This window comes from Puma concolor, chromosome D4, assembly GCF_028749965.1.
Source record: "Puma concolor isolate L17-30 chromosome D4, mPumCon1.1.hap2, whole genome shotgun sequence".
In the NCBI taxonomy this organism is placed as follows: domain Eukaryota; kingdom Metazoa; phylum Chordata; class Mammalia; order Carnivora; family Felidae; genus Puma; species Puma concolor.
The window spans coordinates 72,432,415-72,455,700 of NC_141679.1; the positions used below are offsets into that span (position 1 = coordinate 72,432,415).

At 39.9% G+C, this 23,286-nt stretch overlaps 1 protein-coding gene across 1 annotated transcript in view; it reads right to left on the minus strand.

The window, feature by feature from the left end:
- LPAR1 (lysophosphatidic acid receptor 1) overlaps positions 1 to 23,286 on the minus strand; it is a 362,490-nt gene that overhangs the window by 304,289 nt on the left and 34,915 nt on the right. Inside the window, exons 2-4 of the mRNA XM_086683698.1 lie at positions 20,505 to 20,718; positions 3,031 to 3,121; positions 147 to 309 (exon numbers count right to left, since the gene is read on the minus strand). The gene's annotated coding sequence lies outside the window, so the exon portion shown is untranslated. The remainder of the gene's footprint in view (positions 1 to 146; positions 310 to 3,030; positions 3,122 to 20,504; positions 20,719 to 23,286) is intronic.

A 23,286-nucleotide genomic window follows, 5' to 3' on the forward strand; every position in this document is an offset into this window, starting at 1 on the left:
CAAATTTTACCTCCTTTCTCTCTAGCCATCCAGCCAGAATTCAAAACAGAATAGGTGTTCAATGTTTGCTGAATGAAAAAAAGACAGAGTGGCTGGAAGGCAACTTGTCATTAATTCTTGCATGGAATTCAGAGTGAAATACTCACTGATGTTTTGGGTTGCATGAAGCTTTCTTCCATGTATGTGATATTTGAGTTCTCATTCATGCTTGCCTTTTTAGTCCATAGCGCTATTCAGAAAAAACTTGTCATATCACATATGTACCCGAAGAACCAGAGACAATGAGAGTCCTTCCATGTTCATTGCTTTCTAAGAAGTAGGTCAGAAACATCATATATTACTTTTTTTTCACCATCTTAAACATGTAGAGAACTATTATCTACTTACTGCCCCAAATGCTCCCTATGAAGAAAGAGCATGGCTGAACTGGCATACACTACCAGCACTATAGTAGAATGAGACTGGCTCAATCCTCTACCCTTAAACCCTTAAATTTGGGAAGAGAATCCCTGGCCTTCTGTGACCATGTTCTTTCTCATAGACCAAGGCTTGCCTAGAGCCAAGGGTTCATGGTCACCCACAGCCTACATTTCTCCCTCAAAACCATGCTTCTTGCACCTGGACCCCTGAATCCTTTGCCAAAATTACCCTGAGTCACTTTCAGAGCCAGAGCAGGCCTTTTCTCTGGGCCCTTCCTCCTAAGAGCAGACCATACCAATGAAAAGAATGTCCCTACAGTCAAAGAGGGGCCAAGAGATGCCTGTTTGTGAGGTGGTTGGCACTTCTACCTGTAGGTTAGCCTACCTACACATATGCACATGATCCACAGAGCCACATTGAGGAGAGGGGTGGGGGGGGAGGGGAGTGAGGGGAAGAGAGGGGAGGAAAGGTTGGAAAAGAAGAGACAAGGGGAGGGGAGAGAAGAGAAGATCTAACTGTGGACTGGGAGTGCAGGTTCCCCCAGGCTGCCACTTTCAGATGTAGAACTCTTAGAAGTCCAAGAAACTTGACCTTCTAAGTCATTATGAAGATATATAAGTCAAGGTAGGTGAATAGAAGATATTTTATGTAACAATGTGTTAGCCTAAAGTATAACTTATAAATATTTAGTCATCATAATATGCGGGCACTCATTTGTATCTTTGCACTGAGCTCTGCCAATTTGAGGAATGGGACTGCTCTTATACTACAGAAAGCTGTTAAGTGGTAGAACTGGTTCTTTAGTGGCACTCTATAGAGAAAGCTAGAAGAGGCAGGCGAGCAAGTAGTGAGAGTCTCTGCACACACAGAGCATATGCAGGAATTAATTCTTATGTAAAACATCTGAGAAAAAGACACCCAGAGGGTAGAGCTAAGTTCTGAATCTGAAACTCCTAGCAAAGGCCTAAGGAAACAGCTCTCAATCCTAAGAGTTCTAAGAAAGAAGTCTGGGCCAGCATCCAGGAGTATACACCAAGTAGGAAGAAACAGGCAAGAAGCCAATTCCACACCAGGAGTCAGAGACACTTCTTTGTTTGCCCCTGGGAGTGCCATTTGTGATGCTTACCATGTGAGTGGTACCCTAGTGTTTGTACAATGCTACAGCCCTACAGGGAGGCTAGGAACAGCATTTCTATGTTTCCACCAATATAGATGACCCCTGCAAGTGACAGCAGCACCAGTTATTCCTCCTGTACCTATAACATCTGCTAAATACTGACAGCCAGGGCCAGCCAATATGAGACTCTAGCAGTGTAAATCTCCAGAGTTGGTAGGAACTGTTGACTGGAACTATGGGACTAGAATAATGTCAAACGAAGCACATGTAGTTGTCACAAGACAACTGCAAACCCTCAAAGTACTTCCCAATGATAGGAGGGCCAACTGAGCAAAAGTTAATTTGGTATTCTGTCCATCTTTCTACATATCCCCAAGAGAAATAAAGCAGGGATCATCCTTTCTAAGTCAAACTCCATATCAAGAGACACATATGGTTCAGTGTCTCACTTTGTCTAGATACAGAAATTTTTCAAATCAGAATATGTGTAGGAACAACAAAAAAAAATCCCTGGAACAATGTCTCAGGAATTCCCATGTGTTGTGGAATGTATGCTAAGTGAAACTTTAGTGCACTAAAGGAATAGGTTCTGAAATCAGACAAATGTAGGTTCCTCGATGGTAAGCAACAGAAAATAACTAACTTAAGCAAATATGATGATGATGATGATGATGATGATGATGATGATGATAGAGCAACATTATGATGAAGCTCTCAGAATTGAAGGGAAAGCTGGCAAACAGACTTGGAAAAGACAAAAACTATAGACACGTCAGGGAATCTCATTTCAGAAAAGTCTTTGGGAAACCAGAAGGACGGACAAGTCTCAGTGATTCTCAGTACTTTGTTTCTTTATACAGGATTCACATTTATGGGGGAAAAAAGCATCCAATTGGCCTAGTCAACCAGCCTAGTCAAGACTAGTTATATGTCTAGTCTTAATAAGAGGACACTTTGACCAACAATACTACAAAACTGTATCAAATAGGAAAAGTAGCAAATTTTCCCCAAAAAATTAACCAAAAAAGGTGAAATGGGCACAAGGCAGTTAAAAGTTAGTAACGGTCTCTGCAACTACTTATTATCTGTGTGAATTTAAGCAAATCACTTACTGCTATTGACTCAGTGCTCATGTCCCCCCAAAATTTGTATGTTGAAATCTAGTGCCCAATGTGATGATATTTGGAAGTAGGGCCTTTGGGAGATGATAAGGTCATGAGGGTGGGGCTTTCATGAATGGGATTAGTACCCTCATAAAAGAGACCCCAGAGAGTTCGCCCAGAGGGAAAGCCCCTCACCCCTTCAGCCTTGTGAGGACACAGTGAAAAGACAGCTGTATATGGACCAGGAAGCAGGCTCTCCCCGGATGTCAAATCTGCTAGTGCCTCTATCTTGTACTTCCAGCCTCTAAAACTATGAGAAATAAATTTCTGTTGTTTTAAACAACCCAGTCCATGGTATTCTATTATAGCAGCCCAAAGTAAGATACTTACCCACTTATACCTTCTGCTAAAATGTGACTTCACAGGTCAGGGGTCTTTGTCTAGTTCATTCACTGATGTATCCCAATAGCCTCAAATGAACCTGACACATAAAGAGCTCTTAGTCAATATTTGTCAGAAGAATGAATCTCTCCAAGACTCAGTTCCCGCATTGAAACTGAGATGCCTTGTAGATATATGTAAAACGTCTGCTACAAAGTGCTATAAGAAGAGATCAAGAAATTCTGATTTAGTTATTGCTTTTATTAGAACAAACACTGCTAGAGGCACCTGGGTAGTTCAGTTGGTTAAGCATCTGGCTCTTGGTTTTGGCTCAGGTCATGATCTTATGGTTCGTAGGTTCGAGCCCCACATCGGGCTCCACGCTGACAGCATGGAGCCTACTTGGGATTCTCTCTCTCTCCCTCTCTCTCTCTCTGCCCCTCCTCTGCTCTCTCTCTCAAAATAAATAAACTTAAAAAAACTGCTCTTAAAAAAAAAGAATACTGCTAGAATTATTTACTATAAACAAAGTAGAAAAATCCCTTGTGATTATGACAGTTTACTCTGTGAAACCACAATACAAAACAAAAGTTATTCATTATTAGTTCAATACAGTCTGTTACTTTTAGAATTTTAGAACAAAGTAAATAATTTGTCCAATGATGTAACAATATGAAAGGAAATGGAAAAGTGAATTTTAAAAAGCTAGTGTATCCTCAGGGGAGTCTGGTTGCCTAAGAGTGGCACCAATGTATCATTAGCTCCAGACCCAAAATGTTATAGCCTGATGATCTCTGGGCCCTCAGTGATGCTTTATCATACTTTTTTTCCACTCTGAGTTGTTTTCATTTTCCTTACCCCATAGCAGATACTCCAACAGTATTTATCCGTCTCTAAGAGCCTCTATTACAATGTGTTCCGCTTCCTTCCCTATCCAAGGTTGGTATTTCCACTTCTCTTTGAATATTAGAAGACATTAAACCAAATGAGAAAGAAGAGAGGGAAACTGGGCTAGTACACGCATGACATTCAGCCACATATCCCCACCTTTCTTCCTGGTTCTATGGAAGGAAGTTATTCTTATCCTTTCCAAAGGATGGCTTTTCCACCGAGATTCCAAATCATATTTCCCTCGGCTATTTCCTGGGCGTTACCTTAGGTAACAAATTTCTCGTTCTCTGATTACAAGCCAGCTCACCATTCCCCTTCCTAAAACTCTCTCATGACCCTTCTCTCTCCCCATCACTGAGCTTTTTCTGCCCTCGCTTTCATGAACAAACTCCTTAAAAAGCTCTCTACACTCACTGTCCCACCCCCACTCACTCCTCAGCCCACTGAAGTTGTCTGCTGCCCCCACCATTCTACTGATGCTTTCAAAACACATGTCTGCCATGACTCACCAGCTGCCATGCCAGGGTCCACTGCTTAACCATCCCCCAACATAAATTCCTTTTTTTTTTTTTTTAAGATTATTTTTTTATTTTGAGAGAGAAAGAGAACATGCAATCAGGGGAGGGGCGGAGAGAGAGTGCGAGAGAGAGAATCCCAAGCAGGCTCCACAATGTCAGCACAGAGCCTGACACAGGGCTTAAACTCATGAACCATGAGATCATGACCTGAGCTGAAATCCAGAGTCAGATGCTTAACTGACTGAACCACCCAGATGCCCCCAACCTAAATTCTGTGCAACAGATACCTCCATGGTTCCCACTTTGGGCCCCCTCCTAAGTATCTGACTGTTAAATTCTAGTTGTTTTCTCCAGTTTGGTCTCTCAGCAAACACATACTGAGCACGTATCAGGCACTGCCCTGCATGCCAGAAAATAAAAGTGAGTAAGATCTAAAAGTAATCTGTACCCTAAATTGAATTATGAAATAGTGCAAGGACATTAGTGGTAAAATTGATATAATCTGGAAAAAGTCTCTATTTTAGTTAGTAGTATTGTGCTATGTTACTTTCCTAGTTTAAAAAATGTACCATTGGGGCGTCTGGGTGGCTCAGTTAAGTGACTTCAGCTCAGGTCATGATCTCGCGTTTTACAAGTTTGAGCCCCACGAATCTGAGCCTGCTTCAGATTCTGTGTCTCCCTCTCTCTCTCTGTCCCTCCCCCGCTCAAGCTCTGTCTCTCTCTGTCTCAAAGATAAATAAACATTAAAAAAATTTTTTAAATAAAAAATGTACCATAGTTACAACATTGGAAGAAACTAGGTAAAGGATATATGGGAATTATCTATAATATCTGCAACTTTTCCACATATCTGAAACTATCCCAAAATAAAAAGGTTTTAAAGGTAATAAAATATGGTCCCTGCCTTCAGAGATCTTACAATGACCCACAGCCTTAGGATAAATGAGGGAGATAGTCAAATAATCCACGAACCACGGAATTTTCTATCAGGATTAAATATAGAAACCAATCTGCTTTTTCTCAGCATTTTACCTCCCCGCAAGTGGTATGACCTTGCATGCACCCATGTCCTAAGCTGTAAGCATTTCATAAGAATGGGATGGAGGTGTGTGTGTGTATCCAAGGGTGAATTTTTACATGTTCCTAGTAATAAATCTTGAGGCTTTGGGAGGCCTCAAACGGATTGAAGCCAACTCTAGTGAAATCACTCCACTTTCTAAGAAGCTGAATTTAAATATATTACCTACATACTTTCTTTGTTCTTCTCAAGGCAATAGTTCAAGGTTTGAGGGAGCAGCAGGGCAAACAAAGGTGATTTTTCAGACTTCCTATTGTCTGGCTGCCAGGGTTCCTGGAAGTGGCATTTTTAATGAGCATTTTTTCTTCTGGAGAAGACTTTGATGTGGTTGAAAATTTATTTTCCTCTTGAGTGTAGGCAGGGCACCAATTAACCCACATAGAGCACCCTTGCTGTCTGCCCAGCTTGGAGTTTATTACACTTACTACGCAGTGTATCAAACCCATTATCTCATCTCCTGTTATGCTTCCCTCCTGTGGACTCAAACAATTTCTAAAGCAGCTTTCTGCTCTCTTGATCTTTTTAAATAATATCTTCTTAATTTTTAAATTTATTTATTTAAGAGAGACAGAGAGAGTGAGTGAGCAGGAGAGGGGGAGGGGCAGAGAGAAAGGGGGGGAGAGAGAATCCCAAGCAGGCTCTGCATTATCAGTGGACAGTCCGACGCGGGGCTCGAACTCATGAACTGTGAGATCATGACCTGAGCTAAAGTCAGCCACTTAGCAGACTGAGCCACCCAGGCACCCCATCTGTTCTCTTAGTCTCTTAAATGCCTCCATTTTGCTTTTTCCAACAAATAAACATGATAGCAATGGAGATGGAAGAAGGAGAAGGCGAGATAAGAGAGCTGCTGCTCTGACCAGTTGGTTGGGCCAGCAGTAGTGTCTTCACCTCAAGATATATTTCTACAGAACCTACAGCATGACAGGCATAAAGGTACAAAAATGAGTAAAGTTGATATGGGTCTAAGGACTCTAAGTTCAACAGTGAAAACTGTCACAATTTGATACATAACTATAGTACAAGGCAGAAGGAAAAGAAGGCTAGAATTATTTCCCTAAAATAATTAAATGTAAATGACAGTGAACATTAAAGAATGTTTTTATACAAAAGGGTGCTGCTCCTGGTTACATGGGAATTATGTAACCCTGTGAATTTAAGGCTCTCTGAGTCTGGTGGTTGGAAAAGAACTAAAACAGTTGAAGAAAAGTAATTTAAACATGAAAGCTGGAGGCATCAGACCAAATTATGTTGCCTTGAGTTGTCAACATTCTGTCCTCCCCTATTGCTCCAGGATGTCAAGTCAGGTTCTCTCTTCCTGTTGCATTTAAGATATAAGAAAACTCAAAAAAAAATTTTTTTTCATTAAAAAAAGTCCATTCCAGGAAAAACATTCCATGCTTATGGATTGGAAGAATAAATATTGTTAAAATGTCAATACTACCCAAAGCTATCTACACATTCAATGCAATCCCAATCAAAATTGCACCAGCATTCTTCTCGAAGCTAGAACAAGCAATCCTAAAATTTGTATGGAACCACAAAAGACCCCAAAGAGCCAAAGTAATATTGAAGAAGAAGACCAAAGCGGGAGGCATCACAATCCCAGACTTTAGCCTCTACTACAAAGCTGTCATCATCAAGACAGCATGGTATTGGCACAAAAACGGACACATAGACCAATAGAATAGAATAGAATAGAGATTCCAGAATTGGACCCACAAAAGTATGGCTAACTAATCTTTGACAAAGCAGGAAAGAGTATCCAATGGAAAAAAAGCAGTCTCTTTAACAAATGGTGCTGGGAGAACTGGACAGCAACATACAGAAGAGTGAAACTAGACCACTTTCTTACACCACTCACAGAAATAAACTCAAAATGGATAAAGGACCTGAATGTGAGACAAGAAACCATCAAAACCCTAGAGGAGAAAGCAGGAAAAAAACTCTCTGACCTCAGCCACAGAAATTTCTTACTTGACACATCTCCAAAGGCAAGGGAATTAAAAGCAAAAATGAACTACTGGGACCTCATCAAGATAAAAAGCTTCTGCACTGCAAAGGAAACAATCAACAAAACTAAAAGGCAACCGACAGAATGGGAAAAGATATTTGCAAATGACATATCAGACAAAGGGCTGGTATCCAAAATCTATAAAGAACTCACCAAAGTCCATACCTGAAAAACAAATAATCCAGTGAAGAAATGGGCAGAAAACATGAATAGACACTTCTCTAAAGAAGATATCCAGATGGCCAACAGGCACATGAAAAGATGCTCAACCTCACCCCACATCAGGGAAATACAAATAAAAACCACACTGAAATATCACCTCATCCCAGTCAGAGTGGCTAAAATGAACAAGTCAGGAGAATTATAGATGCTGGAGATGATGTGGAGAAATGGGAACCCACTTGCACTGTTGGTGGGAATGCAAATTGGTGCAGCTGCTCTGGAAAACAGTGTGGAGGTTCCTCAAAAAATTAAAAATAGATCTACCCTATGACCCAGCAAAGCACTGCTAGGAACTTACCCTAGGGATATAGGAGTACTGATGCATAGGGGCACTTGTACCCCAATGTTTATAGCAGCACTTTCAACAACAGCCAAATTATAGAAAGAGCCTAAATGTCCATCAACTGACGAATGGATAAAGAAGATGTGGTTTATATACACAATGGAATACTACATGGCAATGAGAAAGAATGAAATATGGCCTTTTGTAGCAACGTGGATGGAACTGGAGAGTGTTATGCTAAGTGAAATAAGTCATACAGAGAAAGACAGATACCATATGTTTTCACTCTTATGTGGATCCTGAGAAACTTAACAGAAGACCATGGGGGAGGGGAAGGGGAAAAAAAAGTTAGGGAGGGAGCCAAACTATAAGAGACTCTTAGAAACTGAGAATAAACTGAGGGTTGATGGGGGGGTGGGAGGAAATGGAGGGTGGGTGATGGATATTGGGGAGGGCACCTGTCGGGATGAGCACTGGGTGTTGTACGGAAACAAATTTGACAATAAATTTCATATTAAAAAAATACAAAAACAATTTTTTAAAAAGTCCATTCCTTCATCACATGACAACATCTATCTGCAAAAGAAGCTAATAACCAGTTTCCAACAAAGCAGCCACTTGCTCTTCTAAAACCCCTATTACTAATAGGAAGATAAGGAGAATGGCTACTTGAAGAGAATCTGCAGTCTCTGCCACTGGGGAAGAATGCAAATTCCTTACCTTTGCCTTAAATGCAAATTCCTTACCTTTAGCTCAGACCCCATTTCTAATCTTCACCTATATATGCCAAGTCTAGACTGGACATTTCCACTTGAAAATCAACATGCATACAGCAAGCACTGCTGGTAGTTCTCCGCTATCCACTCTCCCCTTATTCCTTTAATAATAGAATACAACCAGGACGCCTGGCTGACTCAGTTGGAAAAGCAAATGACCCTTGATCTCAGAGTTGTTAGTTTAGAGCCCTATGCTGGGTGTAGAGATTTCATTCATACATACATATATACATACATACACAAAGTTCAAAAAAAATAATAGAACACAATTTTAACTGGCACAGAGCTGCCCAAGCTAAGACTTTTTCCAGCCTTCTTCACATCTAGCTATGGCCCTGTGATTCAGACTGCTCAATGGATATGAGCAGAATGGATGTAAGCAAAAATGACAAGTTCAGCTTCTGAATCACGCCCTTGAAGGGAAGGTATGTGCACAATATGTATCCACAATGGCCAAAGATGGCCCAGCCATCTTAGATCTTGACATAGAAGCCACATGCTGAAAATGACAGAGCAACCAGAGAGAAGGAGACTAGATCTCCAAAAGTTTTGAGTTCACTAGACCATCTGTGGACAGCCTGATGCAGGGGTCGAACTCATGAACTGTAAGATCGTGACCTGAGCCGAAGTCAGACGCTGATATTTACAGGAGAGAAAAATAAACTTTATCTTTTTTTAAGCAATTATGTTTTGTCTCTATTAGAGCAGCTTAATCTGCAATCCTATTGCAAGGTTTTTATTCCTGTAGCACCTCTCTCTATGTGTATGGCCACAAAAGTCACTGAGTTTCCCAATCCAGAAGCAGGAAGTAACCCTTGATTCCTCTCTCTTCCTCACTTCCAATACCAAAAATACCAATACCAAAAATACAAAAATAAATTCATGTCAAATTTATCTCCTAAATATTTTAAAGTCTGTCTTTGCTCTCCACCCCATGTGATAATGCCTGCATCCATCTTCTCTGATTTAGACATCTTCATGGCTTCTCTCCATGCCTCCTGCCTTGCTTGCTGTCAATCTACATTTCTTTATCTTTTTTTTAAAAGAGAGAGAGAATGTGTGTGAGCTGGGGAGGGGCAGAAGGAGAGGAAGAGAGAGAATCTTAAGTATGCTCCCTGTCCAGTGCAGAGCCCAACACTATCTCACAACTGTGAGGTCATGACCTGAGCTGAAATCAAGAGTCAGACCTTAACTGACAAGTCCCAGGTGCCTTCTAAGGAACAAAAAAGATCACACCTCTGACTGATATGCTTCAATTTCTCCCCATTCTCAAAAATATTAAATCCAAACTTGTTAGCAAGACCCCCAAAGCTCTTAGTGATGCAACTCCTGTTCACCCCACTGACCTCTCCTTATGGCCCACGCCACTCTATTTCATATCTCTGTGCTTTTCCATGTAGTTTCCTCTGCTTAGAATTTCTCTGTGCTTCCTTGTCTTCTTGGAAAAAATATTGGTTTATGTATGTATTTATTTATTTATGTATTTACTTACTTACTTATTTAAGACTTAGTTCAGATATCATCTTCTCTCTGAAGTCTCTCCTGAAAATTAGTCAGTCTCTCCAATGTGCTGCCCTTCATTTTGTACACAATTGTGTTATGTTTATCACATTAAACAATAAACTCTGAGAGGCTCCAGACCAAGATGGTGATACAGGAGGCTCCCCAATGTCCCTCCTCCCACAGACACACTGAATCTACAGCTACACATGGAGCAACTCCCTCTGAGAAAAGTCCAGAAACTAGCTGACTGACTCCTACATGCCCAACAAATGTGAAAACACCTACACAGAAATGGATAGGAAAGGCTGAGACACAGTCTCACCATAAACCCCACTCCTATCTCAGTGCTATACAGTTGGGAGGGAATCCCTAACTCCCAGCTTCTCCCTGAGGAACAAAGGGTTTGGACCACACATTTAGTGCCCCAAATTTTACAGCTCCAGAAACAAGACAAGAATACCCACTCTTGCCATTTTTAGTCAACATAGTACTGGAAGTCCTACGCAGAGCAATGAGGCAAGAAACGGAAAGAAAAGGCATCCAAATCAGAAAGGAATAAGAAAGGCTACCTCTATTCACAGATGATGAGATATTATATGTAAAAAAACCTGAATACTCCACCAAAGAACTGTTAGAACTAATAAACAAATTCAGTAAAGTTGCAGGATACAAAATCAATACACAAAAGTCAGGGGGGAAATCAGTAGCATGTCTATATACTAAAAATGGACTATCAGAACAAGAAATTAAGAAAATAATGCCTTTTATGATAACATCAAAAGAATAAAATACTTAGGAATAAATTTAACCAAGGAAGTAAAAGATCTACACACTGAAAATTATAAAATATTGATGAAAGAAACTGATGACACAAATAAACAGAAAGATACTCCATATTCAAATTAAAATTGTTAAAATGTCCATACTACCTGAAGTGATATACAGAGTGAATGCAATCCCTATCAAAATTTCAATGGCATTTTTCACAGAAATAGAAAAACAATTAAATTTATATGGAGCCACAAAAGACCCTGAACAGCCAAAATAATCCTGACAAAGAACAACAAAGCTGGAGGCATCATACTTCTTGATTTCAAACTGTACTACAAAGCTATAGTAATTAAAATAGCACAGTATTAGTATAAAAATAGATGCAAAGATTAAGGGGAAAAGAATGGAGACCCCAGAAATAAACCCATGAATATCTAGACAACTAATTGTGTCACAGGAGCTGAGAATGTACATTAGGGAAAGGATAGTCTCTTCAATAAATGGTGTAGGGAAAACTGAATATCCACATGAAAAATATGAAACTGGACCACTCTCTTATACCATACATAAAATCGCCTCAAAATGGATTAATGATTTGAACATAAGACCTGAAACTGTAAATCTCCTAGAAGAAAATATATAGGATAAGTTCTTGACATTGGTCTTGGCAGTGAATTTTTGGATGTTCATTGCAGCATTATCTACAGCAGCCAAGGCAGGGAAACAACCTAAGTATGTGTCAACAGATGGATGGATAAAGAGTGTGTGTGTGTGTGTGTGTGTGTGAGTGAGACAGACAGAGACAGAGCACGCTATAATGGAATATTATTCAGCCTTAAAAAGAAGGAAATGTTGCCATTTGCCGCAACATAGATGAACCTGGAAAGCGTGATGCTAAGTAAAATAAGCCAGACAAGAGAAAGGCAAATACTGTATGGTATCACTATATCTAAAAAGAAAAGAAAAGAAACAGAGTAAAATGGTGGGGGTAATAGGAAGAGGCTGATAAAAGAATACAAACTTTTAGAGGCATCTGGGTGGCTTGTCGGTTAAACAACCGACTCTTGATTTGGGCTCAGGTCATGATCTCATCATGGTTTCTGAGTTCGAGCCCTGCATCAGGCTCTGAGCTGACAGTGTGGAGCCTGCTTGGAATTCTCTCCCTCTCTCTCTGTCCCTCCCCCACTTGCTCTCTCTCAAAATAAATAAAAATAAACTTTAAAAAAGAATACAAACTCCTAGTTATAGGATCAATCAGGTCTGAGGGTCTAAATATGACGTGGTGACTATAATTGATAATACTGTATTATATAACTATATTATGACTATATTATTTAACTGAAACTTACAAAGAGAGTAGAACTTAAATGTTTCACACACACACACACAAAAGGTAATACTGAGGTGATGTTAATCCTTTCACAGTATATACCTATATCAAATCATCAAATCATCACATTGTATACTTTAAATATATTACAATTTGATTTGTTATTTATTCCTCAATAAAGCTAAAAAGGGAATCTAGCAAAACAACAAACAGATGGATTGACTCATGGACATAGAGGTGTAGACAATAAATGAAAATAATAAATTAAAGAAGACTAAAATATGAATTGAAAATTCTACCAGACCTGGTAACTTACTCTAAGTAGCTTACTCGGAAGCTCAGTTATCTAAAAGCAACTTTTAGCACCATCTAAGAGACATTTCCAGCTATCATGCTAAAAAGGAACTTGGGCAATACAGATCAGGAACATAACTATGAAGATTTTTTAACTTCCTAGACTGTTACTTCAGTTCTACCCTGTCTGTCTTCTCACAACAGTAAAACTCAAAGCCATAAAGACATAATTGCCTCCTTTCAGCACACAAAAAAGAAAATAGGATCTGAAAATACTGAAGTTTACACCAAAAAAAAGAAAAAAATCTGAGGACTATACAAACCCAAGAGAGAAAAGTAGGAAATCAAGTTGAGTGAGCAGAAAATTAAAGGCCCATAGGAAACTCACTTTGAACTTTAACCAAGACACCCAGAGTTTTCTAATGAGAGTCTTAATAACATCAATATCTACCTGCCCTTTTCACAAATTCAGAATTCAGAGTGAAAGTTTCCCAAGTTTATACAACTATTCAGTAGCAGAACTAGAACTACATTGTATAAGAAACAAAAATAAATGTATCCATCCAGTGAAAACCATCCTGTAAATACCAAAGCAATTCAGAAAAAAAAGTGTCAGGATTTTACATAATTATATAGTCCACTCAAAGCTCACCATATGCTGTACAAATACCTCTCAGAAGTTTGTGTGAGAGATGAGGGAGTGCAAGTGGTGTCAGTATAACAACATTTAGAATGTGCTCGTTCTAAACTGAGGTGGGTTTGGGCATCCAGTGGCCTATCCAGGGCTATGTACTCTTAAAAAGTGAAAAGCTCCTTTGTTTAAAAAAAAAAAAAAAAAAAGCATAAAAGAGGCACCTGAGTGGCTCAGTCGGTTGAGTGTCTGACTCTTGATTTCAGCTCGGGTCCCGATCCCAGGGTCATGGGATCAAGCTCCATGCTGAGTGTGGAACCTGCTTGGGATTCTCCCTCCCTCTCCTCTCTCTCTCTCTCCCTCTCCTCTCTCTCTCTCTCTCTCTCTCTCTCTTCCCCCACTGTACCTCTCCTCAACTCGTGCTCTCTCACTCTTGCACTCTCTTTCTCCCTGAAATTAAGAAAAAACAACAACATAAGAAAAGGGTACAAGGGGCATACATCCTTCGGCCAAGAAGTCAGATGTCCTCTGCAGTTCAGTTTTGTGTACTCTGTTCAGATTTGTCCCAGCACCATCCATTTCCACTAAGGACCTGTGCTGGGGCCCTGTGGGCAGTAAATGGTAAATATAAAAGGGCTGAGAACTCCCTTACTCCACTGAGGCACTAGGTGAAGTTCCCCTCTAAAGAATTCAGCCTAATGCGGAATGAAGTGTGGTCCAAAGGGATGGGAGGGAGGGCAAACAGTATTTTCCCTAAGCAGCAAGTGGACACTAGGAATGGGAAATAAGGACTCAAGGGAGGCCGTCACCCATGAGACCTGAGGATGTAAAGGCGGGAGAAGTAAGCCAGACCTCCACCTGAACAGAGAAGGGACATTGCAGATCTCTCCACTTGTTACCACAGCATACATTCATTCTTTACATTTTTCCTTTCTCCCTGAAAGTTTATCCTTAGCAATTTGTCAGGTGCCTCCTGGTCTTCATTTTGATTCCACTGGCTTCATAATATTTGTTGAATATTTCTTCACCATAAAATTTGTTGAACGATCCCCGAGATTTACACATTTAAGCTGTTTCCAATATTGTAAGGAGAATATTCAGCCTTTTCCTGACTCATTCTAAATTCTCAGAAGGGGTTAGATAGTGAGTCAATGTGATGAAATAATTTTGAGTCTTAATAGATAAATATAATCAAATTAGTTTTTCAATTTCACTTTTTCTACCGCAAAAGGTACTATCACTAAAAACAAAAACAAAAAAAAATTATCATTTTCATTACTCCCTCTTCAAATGTTTGATGTTGTCATTTAAAAACTTCCAAATTGGGGCGCCTGGGTGGCTCGGTCGGTTAAGCGTCCGACTTCAGCTCAGGTCATGATCTCACAGTTCGTGAGTTCGAGCCCTGCGTCGGGCTCTGTGCTGACAGCTTGGAGCCTATTTCGGATTCTGTGTCTCTCTCTCTCTCTGCCCCTCCTCTGTTCATGCTCTGTCTCTCTCTGTCTCAAAAATAAATAAACGTTAAAATAAATAAATAAATAAATAAATAAATAAATAAATAAATAAAAACTTCCAAATTCAGGGTGCCTGTGTGGCTCAGTTGGTTAAGCATCCAACTCTTGATTTCAGCTCAGGTCATGATCTCACGTTTGTGGGTTCAAGCCCCACTTCGGGCTCTACACTGACAGCACGGAGCCTGCTTGGGATTCTCTCTCTCTCCCTCTCTCTCTACCCCTCCCCCCTTCCCCCCTCAAAAATAAGTAAACTTAAAAAAAAAAACAAAAAACTTCAAGTTCTGGTTGACCATTTTCTTCTTTACTTTGCTACTTCTTTCTTTTTTTTTTTTTTTCAACGTTTATTTATTTTTGGGATAGAGAGAGACAGAGCATGAACGGGGGAGGGGCAGAGAGAGAGGGAGACACAGAATCGGAAACAGGCTCCAGGCTCTGAGCCATCAGCCCAGAGCCTGACGCGGGGCTCGAACTCACGGACCGCGAGATCGTGACCTGGCTGAAGTCGGACGCTTAACCGACTGCGCCACCCAGGCGCCCCACTTTGCTACTTCTTTAAATGGGAAATGGTATCTACTTGTTTCTTTCATTTCCAACAGAGATTTTTTTTCCCCACAATTATTTAACTTCATTATCTTTCTTAATTATTTTTTTCATTTCCTTTGTCCATTAAAATTCTACCTCACTGAAGGGCATCTGGGTGGCTCCGTCAGTTAAGTGTCTAACTCATGGTTTCAGCTCAGGTCATGAACCCAGTGTCTGGGATCTAGCCTTGCACCAGGGTCCGTGCTGAGCATGGAGCCTGCTTAAGGTTCTCTCTCCCCCTTGCCCCTCCCCCACTTTCTCTCTCTCTCTCTCTCTCTCTCTCTCTCTCTCTCTCTCTAAAATAATAAAATAAGGGGCGCCTGGGTGGCTCAGTCAGTTGAGCGGCCGACTTCGGCTCAGGTCATGATCTCGCGTTCCGTGAGTTCGAGCCCCGCGTCCGGCTCTGTGCTGACAGCTCAGAGCCCGGAGCCCGTTTCAGATTCTGTGTCTCCCTCTCTCTCTGCCCCTCCCCCACTCATGCTCTGTCTCTCTCTGTCTCAAAAATAAATAAACATTTAAAAAAAAATGTTTTAATAAAATAAAATAATAAAATAAAATTCTACTTCACTTCCCTCTCCAGTAATTTTCCATAGGTTTTAGATAACTCTGAATCCAATATTGAGACCTTATGCCCAAGTAGAAAAAGAATCATAGATGCAGGTTATAAATTAATGTAAAATGGTATCTATATAACAATGCTTAACTTACAGATTTATAATCCTACAGCCTTGAACAAGGAGGTGTTTGTTACTGATAAGGTAAATTGCCAAGGCTTACAAATACGATGCATACAATTTCTGAAAAAGATGGAAAAAAGATGGCGAAAAATGTAAGAATCTTTTTTTAATTATGTAAGAACCTGAATGTATATACATAAAAGTATAATTCATGAACAAAAATGATGCATATTAATAATAGTTACCAACTAGGCAACTACCAGGTACCTAGAATTTTATTTAAAAGACTTATAACAAAGTAGACTTTATTCATAAGGAAATTGATGCTCAAGTTCATACTAAAAAATAATTCAAATCTTGATCAGCATAATTTCAAAGTCATGGTCTTGCCATACAGTGCTCTTCTTAGGGAGTTGTAAGGTAAGTCATATGAGTTAAAAGATCATAAAACTCCTATTTCCTCTCTCGTCTAACATTCATAATGTATGTTTTTTGATGTATAATTTTATGGCTTTTTAAAAACTCTATATTAGTTTGGGAATATGTGCAGTTAAATAAGATTCTAATTAGACAAACACAATATAAATACTAAGACCCTAGAATTGTAAATATTGTTTATACCTATCAAAGTATGTCCCAGATAGATTTGTGTTAAGGAAAATCCCATAGAATCAGTATTGTGCAATAGATATTTCCATGCGTTAACAGCTGTGGACAGAAAACAAAGTCACATTTTTGAATACTTCATCTCTCTCCACACACCACTGCCTCATCCAAGATAAGCCCACCAACACCAGGAACTGACTCCTCATTTCAAGGCCTCATTCCTGGTTATAAGTCCCTTTTAGAGAGAAAATTTCATCTACCAAGTAACTCTCTTCTCTACCACTACTGGGCCTGACATTTCACATGGTGTCCCTGTTGAAACCCAGATAGTTCTATCACTTATGCATGATCCAGCTTGTTTCCTGACAGATTTATGGCAAAATGGCACACACCTCCACCAAAAATCTTTCAACCCATCAGCTCTATGACAACTGTCCACTACCAGGGAGAGTTCCTTCAGTTCAGGCTTTTCTACCAATGGGAATGGAACTTACCTGAAGTTTATTCAACCAGCCTGTAGAGGACAAAAGACTGAAAGATAAGCAACACATGAAGGGAGGCTATGAGAATCTGGTCTTCATGAACCAAATAAATTACCACTTGATCAATCATTGGTTTCATTAAAATAAAACCCCAAGGCCAAAAAAAAAGGGGGGTGGTAAACACAGCCCCCACGCTATACTGACTGGATTCATGTCACTTGGGTCCATGGGCTTCTGGACATTTCAACAGATCGTCCAAATTCGATTTTGCTTCTCAGTTATTTCAGCCTTATCCATATGCACAAGCAGCCATCTTCCCCAAGACACAGTCAGGATTGGGATGACTGGATCCAGGATTTCAGATCTCAGCATCTGCTAAGAGTTATCATATTCTCTCTCCCTCTTTCTCTCTCTTCCTTCCTCTCTGCTCCCTCTCTTCCTCCCTCCCTCCACCCGCACCTCCTCCCTTCTGTCTCCCCACAAAACCCCTACTTCCCAAGAGCAGAATACTTCACTTCTTTTCATTCTCAAGATCCGTCCCCCTTTTCATTCTCCAGGGATGGTTTGTTTGTTTTTGTTTTTTTTTTTCTGGAAAAAATCCAACCATGTTATAATTGAAAAAGTCCCTTTCAGAGTCTGTTTTGCTTCCAATAAGATCAACTGTGTTGAGTTGCAAATCTAGCAATGAGAGATATTCATATTGTACAAAAGTCCATCCTGAGAATAGGTTCAAGAGTTTGGGATGTGATGAATGAAATGTGCTTTAGGACATGAGAATGTCAAAATTTTATAAGAAGATAGTCTAACCCATGAATGTGTATTAAAGTTACACACTTTGACCACAGCCATCTACTTATATTCATGGTAAGAACCTAAATGAGCTTATTAAATCACCTATTAAACATAGAGTTCTCCAAGGAACTGTCTCTCACGTTAAACACTGCTCTCTCCATAACAAGAAAAAGCATTAGTACCTCTAAAGAAGGGCCTAAGAATATATGTAAACTCTAGATAAAGTTCAGAAACTGAGTATCAAGGGCCCTTGGTTTTGTATTCTCTAAGAAAATAATGCACAACAGTTAGAAATGCTTGGTGACATATTAATGAAAGTCAGCCTGCATAACTTTAATTGGGTACTGGAAATTGTTCCTTGTGTTGCCAACAAAAAACAGATGGAGAGTATCATTTCAAAGAAAGAGGTAATGAAACTTCCCTTGAAGAAATTGCTTAAGAAAAATGGTAACACTTGATAATAGAATAATCTTTAAGAACGCACACCATGTGACACTTAAGTGGAAAAAACAAAAAAAATAAAAACAAAAACAAAAATAAAAGAAGAGTAAACACACTAACTTCATTCCTAACACGTATTGATCTGATGTCTAGAGAGTGCCAGCTCCCTACCCAACAGCTATCTCATCATTGGACCTCTCATGATATTGCCAGTTACAAGGAAGAGAATGTTCTGGCCATCTGCCTCATCTGAGGTTTATTCACACGAGTGGTAGAGAACCCAAGTCTAAAAGATAAGCAACACGTGTAGACAGATTATGAGATTCTGGACATCATGAACCAAATAACTTACCAATTGCTTAATCCCTGGCTTCAACAAAATAAAACTCCAGTGGAAAGAAGATTCTCATGACTCATGGGGAAGGGAAATTTTCTCATTCCAGTAAATGAATTTCTGACACATATCCACAGCTGTTATATAGCCATAATTAAGACTGGCTCAATTTGAGTGGATAATCTATCATTAATCATTCAAAATAAATAGGTACTCCAAACAAAACATATCTTTGTGTAGCATTTTAGAATAGGTAGAATAACAGATTCTACAGACTTTTTCAAGTTCCTAGCCACCCTCTTGTGACAACTCATCACCCTTTCCTACACCCGACTTTATGTTGTTCTCCCTTGCTGTCCACGATCAGCAATGTCTCTGACTCTATTCTTCCTTCACATCCTTGATCTACTGGCATCGCATCCAGCACTGACAACCAGTGGATCAATCTGTGGTGAATTCATTACTGAACAATTGAAAACTCATTCTTTTTTTTTTTTTTTTTAATTTTTTTTTTCAACGTGTATTTTTATTTTTTATTTTTGGGACAGAGAGAGACAGAGCATGAACGGGGGAGGGGCAGAGAGAGAGGGAGACACAGAATCAGAAACAGTCTCCAGGCTCTGAGCCATCAGCCCAGAGCTGGACGCGGGGCTCGAACTCACGGACCGCGAGATCGTGACCTGGCTGAAGTCAGACGCTTAACCGACTGCGCCACCCAGGCGCCCCTGAAAACTCATTCTAACTCCAGTCTCCAACATTGGGAATACTGTCTGTAACCTGATTTTGCTTCTACCTGACTTTACGGGCTTAAGTGAGTCATGACACTTTCTGGGTTTTAACTTCCCTGTTGTTAAAGTGAAGGGTAAGACTAGATGACTCCGAGTCCCCTTCCAGTTATCACATTCTCATTCTTGAACTCATAGCAACATCAAAGTAGTTTCTAATTCTTAAAATACTTCCTTTGAATGCACCACTAAATTTGACCTTCATACAGCCGTTGGAGGTTGGTAAGGTAAATATTACTAGTTCCATTTTGTAATGAGAAAGATGGGGTTCAGCATTAAAAAAAGTTGACTGAAGCCACACCACTGGCTGCTGGCAGAAGTCTTCTGAGTCCTAATATAGTGCTTGTTCCATTGCACTGTGCTATTCCATGATATAATTGTAAGATGAACAGAGGCTCCCAGTGGGCATGCCTGGGGGACAAGAATGATCAGGATTGGGTTTTCATTCAGCTCACTGCCTTCAGGTGGCCCTTTTCTTGACGGGTGCCTGAATAATATATGCTGGTAGAATTCTATAAGGGATGAAAAAGGAGATGAAGAGTTTCAGGGAAAGGGTGAAGAAGAGAAAGGGAGAGATGTAAAAGCCACCATATGGAGTGAAACTTTAGGGAAGAAACATTCTTGAGGAGGACTTTTAAGAAGTTTTGTTCTAAGGTGTACATTGAAATCCTATCTTCCTTATCCATGATAAAGCAACAGTAAAAACCAACATCTTTTTTTAATGTTTTTGAGTTAGACCTGTATTTTATTTTGATTTTTACATGAATGAATTTCTCAGATGGGTCCCAACATTTGTGTTATAGTAAGAGGAAGAACACTTTTACATATCATCAGTCCCACTGAGCCAAATTAGACAAAGCAATAAGTTCCCCTCTGTCTCTCTCTCCCTCACCCCCCGCCACACACACAGAAGGTATTGTTAGTCATCACTTTGACCTGAGAATATATAATCTTCTACTTACCTTTTTACTGAAGAAATAGCTAACTCTGAGCCCATTAACTGTTTGATACACCTGGGAGATGTTGTGTGCCATAGAAGATTACAGATAAAGTAGGTGGATATGAAAGTGCCCTTCTATCTGACTCCAACTGAATGCTGAACCTTCAGGGTGCTGAATCTGGTGCCCATCATCCTAATGTTGAAGATTCATCTGGAGTTTAGGGAAGCACAGTGTCCTGAAAAAATAAATCAACATAAAGCCTAGGGAAAGATTTGAGTTACCTGATCTAAATAAGACCCTTTCAACCTTAAAACGTCTCCCAAAAGGCAGCATTTCCCAATCTGAGGGATCTGAAACTGTGGGGGCTGCAAATTGTATGCAAGGACTGTACAAACTGATAGGGCATATGCGCCTTTTCAACAGATAGATACCCTAAAATACAACCAAGATGGGGAAAAATGACATTGCAAACTTGAAAAGTTTGTAAACTATTGACATAAAAAGAAACACAGTGAAGTCCAACTTAATTTTAAAGGTACTTTTCTGTACTTTAGTTTTAATCTATCTTCCAAGTCTACTCATAAGACTGGCCATGCACAAAGGACAACAATAGTATTTAGCTAATTTGTTTGGCAGATGAGTACCTTTTACTCCTTCACCTTGGTAAACCACATTTTTAAAAAAGGCATTCAAAGGAGTAATTTCCATAGGATAATGGGAGTAAAACAATATCCCAAATTTCTTACTAGACATGGTGGAATATCATTTAGAAAGCATTCAAATTTAGCACAAACAATGTAGTTTACAGGAGATCTATTTCTTTGGATCCACACAGGAAGTAGAAACTTAACACTTTGAGTTCCTTCTACATGGCAAGTCCTTCAAGCACACTACTTATCACTATAATCTTAAGAGCTAGGTATTATTATTCTCATTTTAAGAAGAAATAAGGAAAGCGTAAGTAAAATGTCTAAGGTAACTCAACAATTGGGGGATGGAGTATTATTTACACCTAGAGTTCTCTGATTATGATGATTTTCCTATGCTTTTTTACTATACCATGATGCCACTACACCATAATGTGACCTTTTCACTCTACCATAACAGTTCCTTAGCAAAGTGAGCTCTGCATACCAGAAAGTACAAATATGTACACAATTTATGTCTCATGTTTGGCTCATATTCTTTTGCATTAGAAAAAGCTCAGGAAGTGTATAGAGGAAGATGTGGATTTGCACTCGATCTGCATAATTCATTAGGATTTCAGAGTACATTAGGCTATTAGAAAAGCTGTCTTCAAATATCATAGAATTGAGTGATCCCAAATAAATGGCACTCCTCTTTTCCTGCCTGAATTCTGCACCTACTGAGAGACAGAAAAGTGAGCAGAGGAGGGCAAAAATATCTCCTTTATTTTTGATAAGGGAAGGACATGGCTTTCAGTCTATCTGCCAAGTGGGCCTTCTGATATAATATGTACCCCCAGAATTAGGCAGGCTTGCCTCCTTACCACAGACCAACTAGACAATCTCAGCCCTTTCCACATTGGGGCCTGTACTTGTAGAGTGTACAGCGTAGAAGAGCCAATTGGTATGGGGGGCTTCCTTCAGAAAGTTTGCTTCTAAGAAAAGGAAGGAAATAAAGGGCTGAGTTATGCATGCCCCATTCCTTTCTCAAAATCTTAAATCAGGTAATTTACTCCACCCATGCCTATGTGAGAAGGGTCTGAGGAAAGACTCTAAGAGGAGCATGTAGGCAAAAAATCCTACGAAAACAAGGAAGTTTTCAATGCCTAAGAAGTTTCGATGCCTAAGTGCCATTTCTGATAAGGAGGTTGAGCAGCAGAGAGGCCGAGCACAAAAGCTAGATGAGTATGTCCCTTACCCAGAACTATAGTCAAGCATCCAGACACAGATGAGCAGGAGAATGGGATCAGGAAACCAGAGGAAGGGAGCCTGAAGGGAACATCATAAAGGATGACCAAAAGCCAATATCTGGAGCTAGAGGATGAAAATCAGAGAAATGGAGACCAAAGTAAAGGGTGAAGCAACGAACAGTAATAACCGAACACCTGAGATAGGAGCTATTGTCTCTGCCTAAGTTTTACAAGCTCATAGCAGCATGCTAGATAGGAAAGGTACCTAAAATCATAAAAGTGCTGAAACCTACCCTCCCATCATGGAGTAAAGTCAAGGTTTCCTTGGGTTTGCCTAGCCATAAGCTTTGAAGTATAGAGAGATATCCTTGAGGTGGGATACAGAGTTCCATGAGTTTCACTCTTAGCCAGGGCCCCAGGTTCTGGTATTCCCCACAGTATATGTGGGGTTTCCCATCATAAGATATCAGGGTTGGACGTTCAAGCTTAGGAGTGGAGAAGCACACTGCTTATGTATGGAGAGTTAGAAGCTGCAATTGGAGCTGAAAAGCCATGGAATTGGTGATCTCTATTGGTTTGACAAGGGGTGGCCCTCTGGTTTGCGGCACAAGTTAATGGTCACATGCATGTCTTGGAGATTCTTTAGAATGTCCTGAAGCTTCTCCAGAAAGTAGGCAAATGCTGATATAATGTAGATATTATGAGGTTTTAACTATTTAGCTATTAAAGTTAAGAATTCATTTAGTGATTTTTTTTTTAATTTTTTTAATGTTTATTTATTTTTAAGAGAGATACAGAAAGCAGGGGAGGGCAGAAAGAGGGGGAGACACAGAATCCAAAGCAGGCTCCAGGCTCCAAGCTGTCACCACAGAGCCTGATGTGGGGCTCGAACTCACAAATGGTGAGATTATGACCTGAACCAAAGTC